Below are 19244 nucleotides of genomic sequence, written 5' to 3' on the forward strand. Positions count from 1 at the left end.
ACGAAACCCTCTCGCTAAGCTACAACTGGCGCCCAACGTGGCGGCGCCTCCCCCGGCCCCTCTCTGCTGCTGCTGCTGCTGTGATCGTCCTCCTCTCCAGGTAGGGACCCCTCGCCCGGACAAGCCCCAAGGGACCCCTTGCCGTCGTCCCGTTCCTATCCCGTCATGGGCGCCTCTTTGTCGCTGCGTCAGGCGCCACAAGTCAGGGCCCTTGCTGCCCTGCTAGATGCCAATGGAGTCCGCGTCTCTTTGCGGCAACTCCAAAAGTACTGGGACCTCTTACTCCCCTTTAATCCGTGGCTCGCCACCTGCCAACTCTGGAGCCCGGATACATACTCGCGACTCATAGATCGAGTCACCTCCGCCATGGAGCACGAGAAACGCACCTTCCCAGCAGGCCTCTTACCCGTTCTCGTTGCCACTCGCGCCTGTCTCCTTGGCGCTCCGACCGAAGCCGTTTATGAAGCTTCTCCCAAACGGCCTCTAGACTGTGATCCCGATGAGTCCGCCGACACTGACTCTCTGTCTAACCAACTTGCTGCTGCTCTCGAGCGTGAACCTCCCCGCCCGAGCTCCCCGCAGCAGACAGAAACCACTCCTGCCACTCCCCAAGATGGCGGACTTCCGCCTTCTTCCCCCACTTCTGCCCAAGATGGCGCACATCCGGCTTCTTCTCCACCGGTATCCTCCTCCTCCCGCCTCTACCCGCCTCTTCCTGCCCAGTCAGCATCCGGTTTGGGCCCGGAAGCTGCATGGTCGCCATCTTCCGCTAAACCGGAAGCGCCCTTCGTGCCATTTTGTCCGCCACCGGATGTGGCTGCTCCGCCATCTTGGCTGGCGCCCAGAAGAGTCCCGCCGCCATTTTGTTGTCGCCCGGAAGCCGCTAAGCCGCCATTTTCTTACCCGTGTTCCGCTTATCCCTTGCCGCCGCCGTACGGCAATAGCCCTTCACCTGCCTTGGCTGCTCCATCAGTCCCCGGTGCCACATCTTCTCAAACCCCCCAGCTGTATCCGCTAAATCCGCAGCCCACGCCGCAGCGACCCCAAACTTGGCTACCCTTTACAGCGGAAGAGGTCAGGACCCTCCGCAAAGCTGTGAAGGAAGACGGAATTGGCAGCCCTTATGCGCAGCAACTACTTGAGGAGTTGGGGACCCAACTCGTTCTCCCATATGACTGGATTGCACTAGCCCATACCATCCTGACGCCGGGTCAATTTATTGAATGGCGCGCCCATTACCAAGCGGCTGTTGACCGGCAAATCGTGGAGAATGCCCAAGCTGGCGTCCTCGATCCCTCCGATGCATACATGGGGACCAACAATTATGCAGACCCTCGTTCTTACCTCCAAATTGACCCAGGGTTTTGGCACCGGGTAAAGGTCCTCATCCAGCGGTCTTTCTCTCTAGTCTCCACCAAGCAGCCCACCAAGCTCGCGCAACTGCTTCAAGACTCTAATGAGACTTTCTCCGCATTTGTCGCCCGCGTCCTGGAAGCTTGCCAGGGAAAAATTTCTAGCGAGGACGCCCAGTTTGCGCTGGCCAAAGAACTTATCATAGACGGGTGCCTTGCGCCGTTCCAGGCCGTAGTCCTTCCCATACGCGACAAAGCTCTGCACGAATGGGTCCTTGCTTGCCGTGACGTCGACCCACAAGTCAAAACACTCACCGCTGCCTTTGCCTCTGCCATGGCTGTTTCATCCGCCCCCACTTCCGTCTGCTTTCGGTGCGGCCAGCCCAGCCACTTCGTCCGCGAGTGCTCCCAGCCAGGCCCAGCGCCTTGCTCAGACCCGCCAATGCGACGGCCAAGGGGCCCTTCTACGCCGTGTCTGCGTTGTGGGAAAGGATATCACTGGGCCCGTGACTGCCGTTCTGTCCAAAGTCCTCAGCAGCCTTTAAACTCCCAGCGGGGCAGGCCTCAGCCCCACCCCCAAGAGGCCCCCAGAAGAATTCCCAAGCCATAATGTGGACAATGCCCATCACGCACTGCCAGAGACCCTCATTGGAGCTTAAAATCGATGGGCAATGGCTTGATGGGCTCCTGGATTCCGGCGCTGAAGTCTCCTGTGTTCCCTTCGAAGTTGCTGCGTTCAATCACTGGCCCCTAGAGACCGGCCCTCAAGTCATCGGCGCCACGGGAGCCGCTACCTCCTGGAAAACGTCCCAGCCTCTGCATTGGAGCGACCGGGAAGGCCACGAAGGCCAAATTCGCCCACTCGTCCTTTCGTCTGTCCAGACCATCTTGTGGGGGAGAGATGTCCTCAGCCAGTTAAAAGCCCGAATTACCACAGAGGCCTTCTCAGCTGCGCTGCCCCCCCCCTACTAGGGGCCACTGCTCACATCTCAAGACCTGACCCTATTCCTCTGGAATGGGACACAGAGGAGCCCATCTGGGTCGAGCAGTGGCCCTTACCAGCTCACAAATTACAAGCTCTCTCCGCCCTCGTCCAAGAGCAGCTACAGGCAGGGCACATAGAGTCATCCACTAGTCCCTACAATTGACCAGTCTTTGTCATCAGCAAAAAGAGCACTGGCAAATACCGCCTTCTCCACGATCTCCGCGAGATCAACAAGCATATCAAACCAATGGGGTCACCTCAGCCAGGATGCCCGCACCCCACTGCAGTCCCCCAACATTTTCATGCAGCAACCATTGACATCAAGGACTGCTTTTTCTCTATTCCTCTTCACCCGCGAGACTGTCCGCGATTTGCGTTTACAGTCCCACGCACCAACAACCAGGGCGCAGCGCTTCGATTCCAATGGCGAGTGCTACCGCAAGGTATGCGGAACAGCCCAACCATATGTCAGCTCTATGTTAACCATGCCATTGAGCCGCTGCGCTCAAAGTTTCATCCAGAGCAAACATACATTCTCCACTATATGGATGACCTTCTCTTAGCAGCGAGCTCCAGCGCGCTCCTCAATGACCTGCTCTCTGCAGTGATGACAAACCTTTCAAGCCTCGGACTTACCATGCAATCAGACAAAATAAACCTCCAACCTCCTTTTCAATTTTTGGGCTTTCATTTTCATCACTTCATTCAGCCCACAAGCCCACAAATTCATGTCTCTCACAAGATGACGCTGACTGAACTCCAACAACTTTGCGGACAAATCAATTGGCTTCGCTCGGCGCTGCCCATCACAACAGCGCAGATGCAACCCCTCTTCGAGCTCTTGCAGACCGACAGCCCACCAACTGCAGCCACCCGCAGCATCACCATCACTCCTGCTGCTTGAGAAGTCGTCCAGCAAGTTAGCGCCGCTCTGCAGCAGTGCCGCCTGGAGCGGTTCTCCCCTAACCTTCCAATTTTGGCTTTAGTTCTGCCAACGCCAATCACTCCCACAGGTCTCTTGTGGCAAGATGGCCCTCTCCTTTTTCTGCATATGTCAAAGAGCAAACTCCCGAAAACCTGCCCTTTTACAAGGGCCTGGATCGCGTTGGCCACTGACCTAGTACTTCTCTCCATACAAACGTATGGCATCCCGCCACACACCATTGTCTGGCCTTTAGATGCCAAGGAAGTCACCTCCCAGTGGCTTTGTACCTCCACGGGATTAACCCCCTGCCTCAACATCGCCACCCTAAATGCCTCTAAGGAAACCTGTCTGCTTATTTTCCTCGCCCCACGAGTCCTTTTCCATGGAGATGATGAATTCTTTCTCTCTCTTCACACCCGCCACCTCTCTTCCCACTTTCAAAAAAGGGAGCCTGTTACTGCTGTCCTTACCGTCGCCACCCTTTTAGGTCTCGCTGGAGCAGGCACAGGGATCGCCGCCCTCGCTACGCAATCCGCCTCTCTCTCCTCCCTCCGGCAGGCGGTCGATCAAGATATTACCTATCTCCAAGAAGCTGTTGAGCATCTAAAAAACTCCCTTAACTCTCTCTCTGAGGTCGTTCTCCAGAACCGTCGCAGCCTTGACCTCCTCCTGCTCAAAGAAGGGGGGCTCTGCGCCGCCCTTGGAGAAGAATGTTGTGTATACGCCAATACCACGGGCCTCGCAGAAGATAGCCTACAAAAAGTCCGCGAAGGCCTGGAGCGACGCCAAAGAGAACGCAACAACGTGAGCTACTCCTCTACACTCTTTCACTCTCTCCTCCCGTACCTGCTCCCATTCCTAGGCCCCTTATCATTATCCTTTTAGCCCTCACCGTGGGCCCCTGGGCCATCAGGAGAATAGTCCGCCTTGCCAAAGACCAACTCAATGCAGTGTTCAGCTCCTTTGTACAAGTCCACTACCAACACCTCGCCACCGCTGAGTCCCCCCCCAGCCGTCCACCACGCCCCTTCCATCCGCGCCACCTACTCCAGACCACACGCCTATAGCTTCTTGTCTTCCTCTCCTTACTTCTCCCCAACTACTCCTCCCCCTCGGGCGAGGGGTACAGGGGCATCACAGGCCCGTTTCGCTGGCAAGGCTCGGCGCGCGCCAGGCGCCGGCGTGCGCCGACCCTAATGGCGGGCACATGCATCCTGGCCAGATGCTATGTTGTCCGCTCACGACCGGCCGGTCCTCGTGGTCTCCCCCCACCCCTCGTCTTATCCCAGTGCCCGTCCCTATGACCTCCTTTTCCTCCTCCTCCTCCTCATATCCTTGTCTTTGTTGCTGCGCACGCCGAGCCATTCACACCCACCGTGTGCGCCAAAACTTGTTGCTTCTATTTCCTTTTAAAACAAAAGGAGCAATTGTTACCGCCTCTCTCCACCCCTCCTCCCCTTTCAGCCCCCGCCGCCCTTCCCGCCAGTCCCGCCCATATTGCCAACCTACAATCTGCCCTCTTCCCCAGTAACTGCTTACCTCAGGTCTATCCATCAGCTTCAGCCTGTCCACAGCCGCCCCTTAGCCAACCCTCCCTTCATCACGCCCCTCCCTCTACCCAACCCTATATAGCTAAGTGTACTTCCGTAATAAAGCAGACCTGTTCTTGCGCTCAAGCGGTCTCCGTGGTTTTTCCCCAACCGCGCGTCCCCCACGCCTGGAGAACCAGTGCTCCCTCTTGGGGCACCCCCCACCGGCTGATCGGCAGGAGCAAGCCCCCCTGACTCTTGGGCCTGAGCGAGGACGAAACCCTCTCGCTCAGCTACACTAAAATATAAACCACAATGTAAACCCAAATGTTACCTTGTTTGAAAGCTATTGTCTCAATATCTGTACATCGGTTTCAGTAAATATAGTATGAATATGTAAAAAGAAAAAAAAAAGAAACAATACTGAAAGATCCCATGTACCCTTTACCCATTTTTCCCTAAAACTAGTACAGTATCACAACCAGGATATTGACAGTGATACAGTTAAGATGGAGCATGTTACCCTTTTATGGATGCACCCACTTTCCTCCCACCTTCATCTCCTGCCCTTAACCCCTGGTAACCAATAATCCTGTCTCTTTTTATAATTTTAAAAAGTGTTTAAGAATTGTTTAAAAACAGTTCAGGAATGTTACATAAATGGAATCATGCAGTATCTAACATTTTAGAATTGGCTTTTTTCACTGAGAATAATTCTCTGGAGATTCATCCAGATTTTTGTGTGTATCCTGGGTAGTATCCTATACTATAGATGTACCATAGTTTATTCACCTTTTCAAGGATATCTGGGTTGTTTTCAGTGTTTAACTATTATGAATAAATTTGCTATATAGAAATTTTTTGTGTGAACATAAGTCCTCATTTCTCTTTAATAGGTGCCCAGGAACATAATTACTGGGTTGTATAGTAGTTACATGTTTAGTTTTCAGAAAACTGCCCAACTTTTCCAGAGTGGCTGCACCATTTTACATTTCTACCAGCAATGCAGGAGTCATCCAGTTTCTCTACATCCTCACCAACATCTTTTACTTTAACCATTCTGATGGGCGTGAAGTAATATCTCACTGTGTTTTTTATTTTTTCGTAGGTACTGGGGATTGAACCCAGGACCTCCTACATGGGAGTAGGTGCTCAACCACTGAGCTATGTCCACTCCAATGATTGTTGGTTTTTCCATTTGTTTGTTTGTAGGAAGTACCAGAGATTGACCCAGGACCTCATACGTGGGAAGCAGGTGCTCAACCTCTTGAGCTACATTCGCTCCCCTCATTGTGGTCTTAATTTCCTAATAGCTAAAGATGCTGAAACATCTTTACATATACTAATTTGCTTTCTACTTATTATCTTCAGTGGAATATGTCTTCACGTCTTTTGCCCATGTTTATTTCCTTCCAATTCCTTTCCACAGCTCCTGGAGAGAAGCAGTCATAAGAGTCCTGCTCCATCTTCATAACAGATGCAGGTAGATGATATTTTAAGCATACCTGACCAAAGAATGAATTACAATATATTCTCCAATTAAAAAGTGATGACTATGCTAATTTTGAAGTTGACTGTTGGACAATTCCATGTTTTGGTAATAAAACAAGAGTCCCTGAGAGGGAAGCAGATGTGGCTCAAGCAGCTGAGCTCCCACTCAGCACATGGGAGGTCGCTGGTTCAGTTCCCTGTGCCTCCTAAAGAAGACAAGTAAGACAGTGAGCTGACGCCTTGGGCAGGCACGGTGAGCTGACGCAACAAGATTTTGCAACAAGAGACACAATGAGAAACATAGTGAGAGACACAACAAAGCAGGAAACAGAGGTGGCTCAAGCAATTAGGTGCCTCCCTCCCACATCAGAGGTTCCAGGTTCAGTTTCCCATGCCTCCTAAGAAGAAGACCAGCACACAACAAACAGACACAGCAAATGCAAACAACAAGGGGGTGGGGAGAAATAAGAAGAGTCTATGAGAGATTATAAAGTGGTGACCAGCAGGGTAAGTCTGGCCTACAGGGGATTTTTTCTGACCCACGTTTTTAAACTTTTTAAAATTTGTCACCAGTTACAAAGATTTCATGTTAACATCTGTGATTTCTCCCTTCTCTTTGAAGAAAAAAAACAAAACAAAACTAATGCTAATGGGTCTACATTTTTGCCTATTTTTAATTGAATTGTTTTTATGACTGTTGTGTCTTGAGGATTCTTTTTTTTTAAGTTAGGGTAGTGAAAAGAATTTATTGGGGGAAGTGGACTTGGCCCAGTGGTTAGGGCATCCGTCTACCACATGGGAGGTCCGCGGTTCATAACCCCGGGTCTCCTTGACCCATGTGGAGCTGGCCCACACGCAGTGCTGATGCGCGCAAGGAGTGCCCTGCCACGCAGGGGTGTCCCCCGCGTAGGGGAGCCCCAAGCGCAAGGAGTTCTCCTGTAAGGAGAGCCGCCCAGTGCAAAAGCAAGTGCAGCCTGCCCAGGAATGGCGCCGCACACACGGAGAGCTAACACAACAAGATGACACAACAAAAAAAGAAACACAGATTCCCGTGCCGCTGACAGCAACAGAATCAGACAAAGAAGACGCAGCAAATAGACACAGAGAACAGACAACTGGGGTGGGTGGGGGGGGAGATAAATAAATAAATAAATAAATAAATAAATCTTTTTAAAAAAAGAGAAAGAAACACTACCTACCTCGGTGGTTATCAAAATTTTAAAAAAAAAGAAAGAAAGAAAAGGCTATTGTTCCCTCAATGAATTATTTCTGCAACTTTGTAAAAAAAAGTTGGGCATATTTGTGTGGGTAGATTTCTGGGATCTCTATTTCATCTAATATGTCAAATTTAGGTGTGTAGAAGTATTCATAGTATTTCCTTACTATACTTTTTTTTTTCTTTTTTTTAAAGATTTATTTATTTAAATTCCCCCCCTCCTCTGGTTGTCTGTTCTTGGTGTCTATTTGCTGCGTCTTGTTTCTTTGTCCGCTTCTGTTGTCGTCAGCGGCACGGGAAGTGTGGGCGGCACCATTCCTGGGCAGGCTGCACTTTCTTTTCACGCTGGGTGGCTCTCCTTACGGGGCGCACTCCTTGCGCGTGGGGCTCCCCTACGCGGGGGACACCCCTGAGTGGCACCACACTCCTTGCGCACATCAGCACTGCGCATGGCCAGCTCCACACGGGTCAAGGAGGCCCGGGGTTTGAACCGCGGACCTCCCATGTGGTAGACGGACACCCTAACCACTGGGCCAAAGTCCATTTCCCTCCTTACTATACTTTTGATGTCTGTAGCATCTGTGATGATATCCCTGATATTAGAAATTTGCGGGGAGTGGATATAGGTCAAGTGGTTGAGCACCTACTTCCCACACATGAGGTCCCGGGTTCAATCCCTGGTACTAACTAAAAAAAAAAAAAGAAAAGAAATTTGTGTCTTTTTTTTAATTTGTCAGTCTTGCTAGAAATTTGTCAATTTTATGGATCTTTTCAAAGAACCAGCCCTTTGCTTCATTGATTTTCTCTATTTTTCTTCTGTTTTCAATTTCATTGATTTCTGCACTTATCTTTTATTCCCTTCCCTCTGCTAACTTTCTGGTTACTTTGCTCTTCTTTTTCTAATTTCTTAAAGTCATAGCTTAGATTATTGATTTGAGTTTTTTTCCTCTTTTCTAATGTATGCATTTACGTATTGTTATAAATTTTTCTTTCTGCATTACTGTAGCTGTGTCCCACAAAATTTGATATATTGTATTTTCATTCATTCAGTTCCATGTATTTTCCCCCCTGAGACTCCCTCTTGGCCTCTTGGAACCATGGATTATTTAGAAGTGTGGTTTTTAGTTTCCAATTGTTTGGAAATTTTTTTGCTGTTGTTGTAAAGTTCTGTTATTGGTTTCTAGTGTGATCAGAGAACACACTCCATCTGATTTTGGTTCTTTTAGACGAGGTTTGTTTTATGGCCCAGGATATGGTCTATCTTGGTACTTATTCCATGAGCACTTCAAAATAATATATATTCTGATGCTATTTGGTAGTGTTGGTATAATGTCAATTAGGTCCTGTTGGGTGATGGTATTGCTGCATTCTTCTATATCCTTCTGATTTTCTGTCTAGTTCTATTAATTGCTGAGAGAGCTATTGAAGTTTCCAACTCTCATCATGGATTTGTCATTTTCTCCTTTCAGTTCTATTAGTTTTTGCGTCACATATTTTTCAGCTCTGTTGCTTACACAAGAATAAATATTTGATTAATGGTTGCATGATGTATTTTTTTCCATCCTTTTACTTTCAACCTGTCTATATTACATAGGGAGTGAGTTTTTTGTAGGCATGGTATAGTTGGACCATGGATTATTTTTTTTTAAGATTTATTTTTTATTTATTTCTCTCTCCTTTCCGCCCTGCCCCCCCGCCCCGCCCCGTTGTCTGCTCTCTGTGTCCATTCGCTGTGTGTTCTTCTTTGTCCACTTGCATTCTTGTCAGCAGCACCAGGAATCTGTGTCTCTTTTTGTTGCATCATCTTGCTCCATTAGCTCTCTGTGTGTACACAGTGCCACTCCTGGGCAGGCTGCGCTTTTTTCACGCAGGGCAGCTCTCCTTGAGGGGTGCACTCCTTGTGCGTGGGGCTCCCCTAAGCGGGGGACACTGTGCGTAGCACGGCACTCCTTGCATGCATCAGCACTGCGCATGGGCCAGCTCACCACACAGGTCAGGAGGCCCTGGGTTTGAACCCTAGACCTCCTATGTGGTAGGCGGATGCTCTATCAGTTGAGCCACATCCACTTCCCATGGGCCATGATTTTTAATCCACTCTGTAATCTCTCTTTTTTTTTAGGAGGTACCGGGGATTAAACCAGGACCTCATGCATGGGAAGCAGCTGCTCAACCACTTGAGCTACATCCACTCCTTCAAAGAAAGTTGTTTTTTTCATGTTTGTTTGGTTTTTTTTAGGAGGTACCAAGGACCTTTTACATGGGAAGCAAGTACTTAATTACTTGAGCTACATCCACTCCCCAATCTCTCTCTTCTCTTCTTTGCTGAAGTACCAGGGCCGGGGATTGAAACTGGGACCTGGCATGTGGGGAGCCAGCACTCAACCACTGAGCCACATCGGCTCCCCTGAGTTGGTTTTTTTTGTTTGTTTGCTTCTTGTTTTGTTTTTAGGAGGCACTGGGAACCAAACTCGGTACCTCCCATACTGGAAGTAGGTGCTGACCCACTTGAACCACATCTTCTCCCCTGCCCAATCTCTTTTATTTTTTTATTTTTTAAAAAGATTTTATTTATTTATCTCTCCCCACCCCCTCAGTCTTTGCACTTGGTATGTCTGTTCATCTTCCTTGTTTCTTTAGGAGGCACTGGGACCCAAACCCAGGACTTCCCATATGGGAGGGAGACACCTAATCACTTAAGCCACCTCTGTTCCCTACTTTGTTGTGTCTCTCCTTATGTTTTTCCTCTTGTGTCTGTTGTTGCATCATCTTGATGCATCAGTCCTGTCATACCAGCTTGCCATCCTGCTTGTCCTCTTTAGGAGGCACTGGGAACCTCTGCTCCCTGCTTTGTTGGGTCTCTCATTATGTTTTTCTTCTTGTATTTCTTGTTGTGTCATCTTCTTGTGTCAGCTTGCCACACCTGCCCATCATGCCAACTTGCTGTCTTCTTTAGGAGGCACCAGGAACTGAACCATGGACCTCCCAGGTGGTAGGTAGGAGCCCAGTTATTTGAGCCACATCCACTTCCTCCCAATCTCTTTTAATTGGTGTATTTAGACCATTCATGTTTTATTATTGATATATTAGGGCTTAAATCTGCCATTTTATTTTTTGCTTTCTGTTTGTTCTTTCATTTTTGTTTCCATTTGCCTGTCTCCCTATAAGTTCCTTGAATATTTTGATTTATCTAATGTTTTTGAGTATATCTCTTTTTATAGCTTTTTTAGTGGTTGTTCTAGATAATACATTATGTATACATAACATTTCACAATCTACTGGTGTCATCATTTTACCAGTTCAAATGAAGCATAGAATTCTCACCTGTCTTTATGTTCCTTTACTGTCCCAGGTTTATAATATAATTGTCTTTTTTTTTTTTTAGATTTGTGTTTATTTATTTCTCTCCCCCCCCGCCCCCCCCGCCCCAGTTATCTGTTCTTTGTGTCCATTTGCTGCGTGTTCTTCTTTTTGTCCGCTTCTGTTGTTGTCAGCGGCACGGGAATCTGTGTCTCTTTTTGTTGCGTCATCTTGCTGCGTCAGCTCTCTGTGTGTGCAGTGCCATTCCTGGGCAGGCTGCACTTTCTTTCGCACTGGGCAGCTCTCCTTACGGGGCGCACTCCTTGTGCGTGGGGCTCCCCTACGCAGGGGACACTCCTGCATGGGACGGCACTCCTTGCGTGCATCAGCACTGCGCATGGGCCAGCTCCACACAGGTCAAGAAGGCCCGGGGTTTGAACTGTGGACCTTCCCTGTGGTAGACGGACGCCCTATCCACTGGGCCAAATCCGTTTCCCTATAATTGTCTTAAGTATTTATTTCTTCCACAAACCTTTAGAACAACATCAGACAGTGTTATAATTTTTTCTTCAGTCAGCTAGCATAATTTAGAAAGCTCAAGGGAAACCTACTGTACTATCTATATTTTTCCTTACTGTGTTCTTTCTTCTTTCCTGATGTTCTAAGAATCTTTCTTTTATCATTTTCTTTCTGTTTAGAGAACTTCCTCTAGCCATTTCTTTAGGTTCATCACTGGTAACAATTTTTTATAGTTTTCCTTCATCTAAGAATATCTTGGTTCCCATTTATTCCTGAAGTATATTTTTTCTGGGTATGGGATTCTTAGTTGACGATCTCTTCTTTTAGCACTTGAAAAATATTGTGCCACTTCCTTCTGATCTCTGTGGCTTCTGATGAAAATTTTGCTGTCATTTGAATTATTTTTCACCCATGAGTACAGTGTCAGTTTTTCTCTGGCTGCTTTCAAATTTTTCTTTGTCATTATTATTCAGAAGTTTAATTGGGATATTATGATATGTATTGACATGAATTTCTTTGTGTTTATACCTTTGGAACTGCCTGAGCTTCTTGAATCTGGCAAATTTTGGACATTTTCAGAAATTATTTCTTTGAGTACTTTTTCAGGCCTGCCCTCTTTCACCTCTCCTTCTTGCACTCTAATGGCATAAATGTTGAATCTTTTCTTGTAGTCCCGCAGGTCCCTGAGACTTTTTTTTTCCAGTCTGTTTTGTCTGTTATTCAAGTTGAGTAATTTCTATTGTTCTATCTTACCATTCTCTGAATCTTTCCTCTGTCCCCTCCATTCTGCATTTGAGTTCATCCATTGAGGGTTTTATTTTTTTTAATCAAGGTTATTATTTTTTCCAATTCTAGAATTTCAGTTTGGGTCTTCTTGATATCTTCTGTTTCTTCGCTGAGGCTCTGTTCATTAGTTTCATTAATTCCTAGCATTTTCATAATTGCTCACTGAAGCATTTTTATCATGGCTGTTTTAAAATATTTGTCAGGTTAGTTTAACATCTTTGTCACCTCAGTGGTGGCACCTATTAATTTGCCCTTTTTCACTTAGGTTGAGATCTTCCTCTTTCTTGTATGGTGAGTGATTTCTTTTTAAGTTGAAACCTTTCATATTATATTATGAAGCTCTAGATCTTATTCAAAATTCTGTTTTACCCAGCTTTTTTTTTTTTAGCACTGGTCTGGTGGGGAAAGGGAGGGAGCACTGTCTAGTCACTGCCTAGTATGGTTGGAAGTCCAACCTCCGCTGACAGCTGAGGTGGGGGACTACTTGTTACTGCAGGATAGGGATGGGAAAGCCAGCTCCTAATGTGGCTGGAATAGAGTGTTTACTGTCTACTAGTTTTCCTTCTTGCTAAGCTGTCCCTTTCCTTCTCCTTTGGCTAGAGAAGGCAGGCTTTTGTTGGGGCATTTCTGGTCTACATCCACTAGCATTTCTGGGTTGCCAGTTTCTTCATTTCTTAGTCTGGGGATTATAAGGCAAGAAGAAAACCCAGGGAGTGCACCACCATGTTGTTCCTCAGGTCCTGAAGGCCCTACCTGCTGTTCCTTCTTCTCTCTTTCATTCAGAATCTTTTGTTTGCTTTATCTAAATGTCCAGGGGTTTCAGTTGTACTTAGTGGGAGGGGAAAATACGCCTCTACACCCATCTTCCCAGAAATGGAAGTCCCTACTTTTTTTTTTTTTTTGAGGTGCCAGAAGCCAGGGATTGAACCTGGGACCTCGTGTGTGGGAAGCCGGTGCTCAACCACCGGGCCACATCGGCTCCCCCGAGCTGGTTTTTTCATCTGTTTTGCTTGTTGTTTGTTTTGTTTTTTCTAGGAGGCACCGAAACCGAATCTGGAATCTCCTATGTGAGATGTAGGCACTCAACTGCTTGAGCCACATCTACCGCTTCCCATACTATTTTTATCTATAAGTGATGTTTGAGCTACTCTATAAAGGAGAAATAATTAACATGGTAAATATTATAGTAATGTAATAATAAACTGGTGGTAGGCAAGGTATCAGAAAGAAAGAGCGCTGTGTGTTAAAGCATAAATGTGTGTAACAGCAGGATGTGTCCTGGGCATGTTTCATGTTACTGAAAAGTGGGTGTTTTCATTTACCAAAGGGCTGCTGCTGCAAAGTACAGAAATGGGTTGGCTTTTAGAAAGGGGATTTATTTGGAATAAAATCTTACAATTCCAAGGCTATAAAATATCCAAATTAAGGCACCATCAGAAGTACTTTCTCTTGTACCACACTAGTGAAAGATGTTGTCGATATGGATAAAGTGGGGTATGTGTGTAGGGAGTGGGGTGAATGGGAACCTCCTATATTTTTTAATGTAACATTTTGTGTGATCTATGTATCTTTTAAAAATAAAAAATACATTAAAAAAAAAAAAAGAAGTGCTTTCTCACCAAAGTCAGATGCCACATGCTGAAGCAAGATCACTCCCGATCTCTGCTGAGGTTTAAGCTCAGCTGAGGGCAACCAGGCATAGGGTTTGTCTCTCTACAGTCCTCCTATATCCATCTCAGCTGTTCTGCTTTCTTCCTGAGTTCAGTTGTAAGCTACTAAGTATCGAGCAGGGCTGATCTCCTCTTGAGCTTTTCCACTGGCCCAGCCTCTTGAGACGTCGTGCTTACCCTCTAGGCCTCTCTTACATGGCAGGATCAAACATGGCAGCTTCCTTTTCCTGTGTCTATCTGTCTATGTGTCTCCATTTATATCAGACCCAACAAAAGGGTGGAAACTCAACCTGAGTCACACCTCACTGACGAAATCCAATAAAAAATCCTAAAGTGGTCTTATCAAGTAATCTAATCAAAGACCCCTTAACTGAATTTAAAGCAATCAAAGGGTACCATACCCAGAGGAATAGATTAGTTTACAAATATAATTTTTCTCTTTTTGGGATTCGTAAAATAATCTCAAACTGCCATAGTGGGATACATGGGGGTAGTGACAACAGGACACTGGAAGAGTAGTGGGAGGTTACTGGGGAGAGACTCCTATTGAGCTAAGGGTCTTAGACTGCTTTGCCTCCTCCCTATTCTATCCCCATCCTTCTGTCATGTGTGTCCAACCCCCAGGAGAGGCTCCAGAAAATAAAACCTGGCATCTCTGCAGTCGAGTGAGCCCTGGATTCCTGGAGGATTTCCTGTTTATCCCAGGCTACAGAAAACAAGCCACATAAAAACAACAGAAAAAGAAGCTCTGCAATGCTATAAAAGCTTTCCTGAACCCCACCTCATTCTATAAATTCAGGGAAACTAATTTCACATAAAAATTGGCAATAGTAAGGTTCTGAGATCAAATCCCAGATAAAATTATTATTAAAACCATAAGAATAACATCCTATACACAATAAAAACACATCAGAGGGACTGGATATGGCTCAAGCAGTTAGGGGACTGCCTCTCACATGGGCAGTCCTGGGTTTGGTTCCTGGTGCCTCAAAGGACACGAGTGAGAAAATGAGCAGACAATGAGCAGGAAGCAGGTATCACTCGAGCAGTTGGACACCAGCCTCCATATGGGGAGTCTTGGGTTCAGTTCCCAGTGTCCCCTAAAGAAGACTAGTGGACACAATGAGCGGACAACAAGTGGAAACAATGAGCAGACAGATGAGGGAGTCATCTCGGGGGTGGGGGGAAGCACACACCAGAAAGATATGCCACAAAACTTCAACCTACAGGGAGTGGATGTAGCTCAGTGGTTAAGTGCCTCCTTCCCATCTATGAAGTACCCAGTTCAATTCCAGGTACCTCCTAAAAAAAAAAACACAAAAATCCCATTCTGAAGGGGTGCTGTATGGATTACCAATAATTCCTAGAAAGCTTGTATAATATGGTGGGTGCTCAAAAAATGATAATACTTAAAACAAAACAAAATGAAAAAACCTTCAACCTACCATTTGAAAACAACCTAAAAGGTATTGAGAATATGATATGAAAGAAGAGATATGATGTGGGGGCATTTTTGGGACTTGGAGTTGTCCTGCAGGGACAGATGCTGGACATTGTATGTCCTGCCATGGCCCACTGGGTGGACTGGGGGAGAATGTAAACTACAATATAAACCATGATCCATGTGGTGCAGCAGTGCTCCAAAATGTATTCACCAAATGCAATGAATGTCCCACGATGATGAAAGAGGTTGTTGATGTGGGAGGAGTGGTGTGAGGGGGGTGGGGGTATATGGGAACCTCTTATATATTTTTAATGTAACATTAAAAAAATAATAAAGAGAGAGAAAAAAAAAGGAATATGATATATATATGAAGGAACAACATAAACCAGAATTAGAAAAACTCTGAAATGAAGTGATAGAATTTAGAAAGAATTAGAAATAAAATAAAATCATTTTAGAAAGGAAAACAAAATAAAATCTACTCGAGAGTGACTAAACATAATAGACAATGCTTTAAATAGGTGAAAAAGGAAAGTTAAAAAAAAAAATCAAACAGAAATTAAAAGTGAAAAAGGATTAGAGGGAAGCAGATGTGGCTCAAGCAATTGGGTTCTGGTCTACCATATGGGAGGTCCAGGGTTCAATTCCCAGGGCCTCCTGGTGAAGGCAAGCTGCCCCACACAGCAAGCTGATCCAAGCAGAGAGCTGGCCTGCCCAGGAATGCTGGCCCACATGGCAAGCTGGCCTGACCAGAGAGCTGGCACATCAATATGATGCAACAAAAAGAAACACAGAGGAGAGACAATAAGAGAAGCAGCAGACCAGGGAGCTGAGGTAGCACAAGAGCTTGAGCAACTCTCTCCCACTCCTGAAGGTGCCAGGGTCAGTTCCCAGTGCCACCTAAAGAGAAGACAAGCAGACACAGAAGAACACACAGCAAATGAACACAGAGAGCAGACAACAAGGGTGTGTGTGGGAGAAATAAAGAAATAAATCTTTTTAAAAAAAAGGATTAGAGACAATGACAAATACTGAAAATAAACAAAGAAGATAAAAAATATAGATAGTGAGTCCCTAAAGAAGAAAAGCAAAGGAATAGAACAAATGCTGGGGAGGCGGACTTGGCCCAGTGGTTAAGGCGTCTGTCTACCACATGGGAGGTCCGTGGTTCAAACCCGGGCCTCCTTGACCTGTGTGGAGCTGGCCCATGTGCAGTGCTGATGCGCGCGAGGAGTGATGTGCCACGCAGGGGTGTCCCCGCGCAGGGGAGCCGTGCAAGGAGTGCACCCTGTAAGGAGAGCCGCCCAGCGCAAAAGTTCAGGCTGCCCAGGAATGGCGCCGCACACACAGAGAGCTGACACAATAAGATGATGCAACAGAAAGAGACACAGATTCCCATGCCGCTGACAACAACAGAAGCGGACAAAGAAGATGCAGCCAATAGACACAGAGAACAGACAACTGCGGGGGGGAGGGGAGAAGGAGAGAGAAATAAATAAATAAATCTAAAAAGAGAGAGAGAGAACAAATGCTAAATACTATTCATACTATTTATTTTCCTGAAATAAAGATACTGAAAGAACTTACTGCAAACCTGAATATATGGACCCAAAATGAGTAACACCAATACATATTCTAATAAAATTGCTAAACTTTAAAAAAAATTAATTCATTGGACATCCGGGGGGTGGGGTGGGGTGGAAGCACATAACTTAGAAGGCAAAAAAGTAGATTATCATTACACTCTCCAAAAGCAACACTTTATGCCAGAACATAATGTAATAATGTATTTAACAGACTCAAGAAAAGAAAGTGTAACTCTAGCAAAACTGACTTTGAAGTATACAGGGCACAGAAAACTGTTACCAACATGTAAGAGCTCAGAGAATATTGTTCCAATGCACCCTTCCTGAGGAAACCACTACAGAACAAACTTCAAACAATGCAAATGAATAGAGCAGCACCCTTAAGGACTAGTGTGAGCATTAACTATAAGGTTACTTATAGAACTAAGACTGCCTACGGGCTAAGAAGGACAGAATATAACACATAATGACTATATGCTCTGACAATGTAAGGTTAATACAATTTTTTTAAAGTAAAGTGGATGGAGAATGGGAAATGTATTAACAAAATACTTTTAAGATGTTTTCAGTAATCCTATTGTTGGTAGTGTTACTGTTGGTATTCTAAGTATTTTGTGTGTAATATGAAATAAAAGAAATTAGTTGTTATGGAATATTCTAATTCTGTCATCTCCTGTGTCCCTGAAAACCAGGACTCCCAGTACGAAAAAAAGGAGCTAGAGAAGAAATTAAGTAAAAACTCTTTAGTCTTGATTTGTATTGAAAGTATCAAAATGTGTCATGAGGAGTGTGTGTCTGTGTGAATATATTTATATCCTAGCTCTGTATACCAAAAACACCTAGATATGTTTTTTGTTTGTTTCAGGAGACATCAGGATTGAACCCAGGACTTTGTACATGGGAAGCAGGTTCAACTACTGGGCTACATTCACTTCCATAGAGATGGTCTTTTTTTTTTTTAAGATTTATTTATTTATTTATTTCTCTGCCCCCAACCCCGATTGTCTGTTCTCTGTGTCTATTTGCTGCATCTTCTTTGTCCACTTCTGTTGTTGTCAGCGGCACGGGAATCTGTGTCTCTTTTTGTTGTGTCATCTTGTTGTGTCAGCTCTCCGTGTGGGTGGCACCATTCCTGGGCAGGCTGCACTTGCTTTTGCACTGGGCGGCTCCCCTTACAGGGAGAACTCCTTGCGCGTGGGGTTTCCTTACGCGGGGGACACCCCTGTGTGGCACAGCACTCCTTGCGCGCATCAGCACTGCACATGGGCCAGCTCCACATGGATCAAGGAGGCCCGGGGTTTGAACCGTGGACCTCCCATGTGGTAGACGGACGCCCTAACCACTGGGTCAAGTCCGCCGCCGTAGATATGGTCTTGAAATACAATATCTCACCGAAAGAAAGGAAACCAGGCTTCTTGGAGAAATGGCTGATTTCAGTCTAGAGCAGAAAGTGTACAAGATAGCCAAGGAATATTTTGTCATACCAAATAGCAAGGAAAGCTATTAAAAATTACTAGGGTCATATCAAGAGACCCAGGAGCCAATATAAAGAGGCTCCACTGGCCTAAGTTGGGACAGTTTACATTCAATAATGACAACAATTAAAATTGATTGAAACCCATCAAATATATATAAATCCATAAGTTCATGATATATTATTTAAAATGGTCACCTTCTGAGCATGATAGGAATCCAATTCATTATCATGAAAACTTGTAAGAAAAGGGAAAGAATTCAAGCATTTATTCTGAACTTTCTTATGTGTACTGTACTACTCAATAACCAAGTAGTAGATGAGAGGATGTTTCTCTTTATAAAAGTATTTCAACTAATAAATAAAAAATGTATATTATTAGGATGGTACCGACTTTCAATCCTCAGTGAATTCATGGATACAGGCAATTAGCATTAATTCCTGGAAAAAAATCACGAGTACAGACAACTAGATTTATATACTTCCTAAAGTCTTACCAAAGTGATCAAGTCTGAGTTTGATCCAGCCTCTGAATCTAGCTGTCAGTTTGTGGGAAAGACAGAGACATGTCAGTACTGCCACTGATGTGTGCCATCATCAAAATCCAGACTGTGGTAAACTCTATAATCAAATGCTCTGGGAAGCAGATGTGGCACACACAATTGAGTCCTGACTACCACATGGGAGGCCCCTGGTTCAGTTCCCCAGTGCCTCCTAAATAAGACAGCGAGCTGCCATGAGGGGCAGGCATGGCAAGCTGACACAACAAGAGACACAAGAAGAAAAAACATGAGAGACACGAGAAAGCTGGAAACAGAGGTGGCTCAAGTGATTAGATGCCTCCCTCCCATCTTGGAGGTCCTGTGTTCGGTTCCCAGTACTTCCTAAAGAAACAAGGGAGAAGCAGATGTGGTTCAGTTGCCTGGGCTACCTACCTACCACATGGGAGGTCGCTGGTTCGGATCCCAGT

The sequence above is a fragment of the Dasypus novemcinctus genome, chromosome 9, assembly GCF_030445035.2.
Source record: "Dasypus novemcinctus isolate mDasNov1 chromosome 9, mDasNov1.1.hap2, whole genome shotgun sequence".
NCBI lineage: Eukaryota > Metazoa > Chordata > Mammalia > Cingulata > Dasypodidae > Dasypus > Dasypus novemcinctus.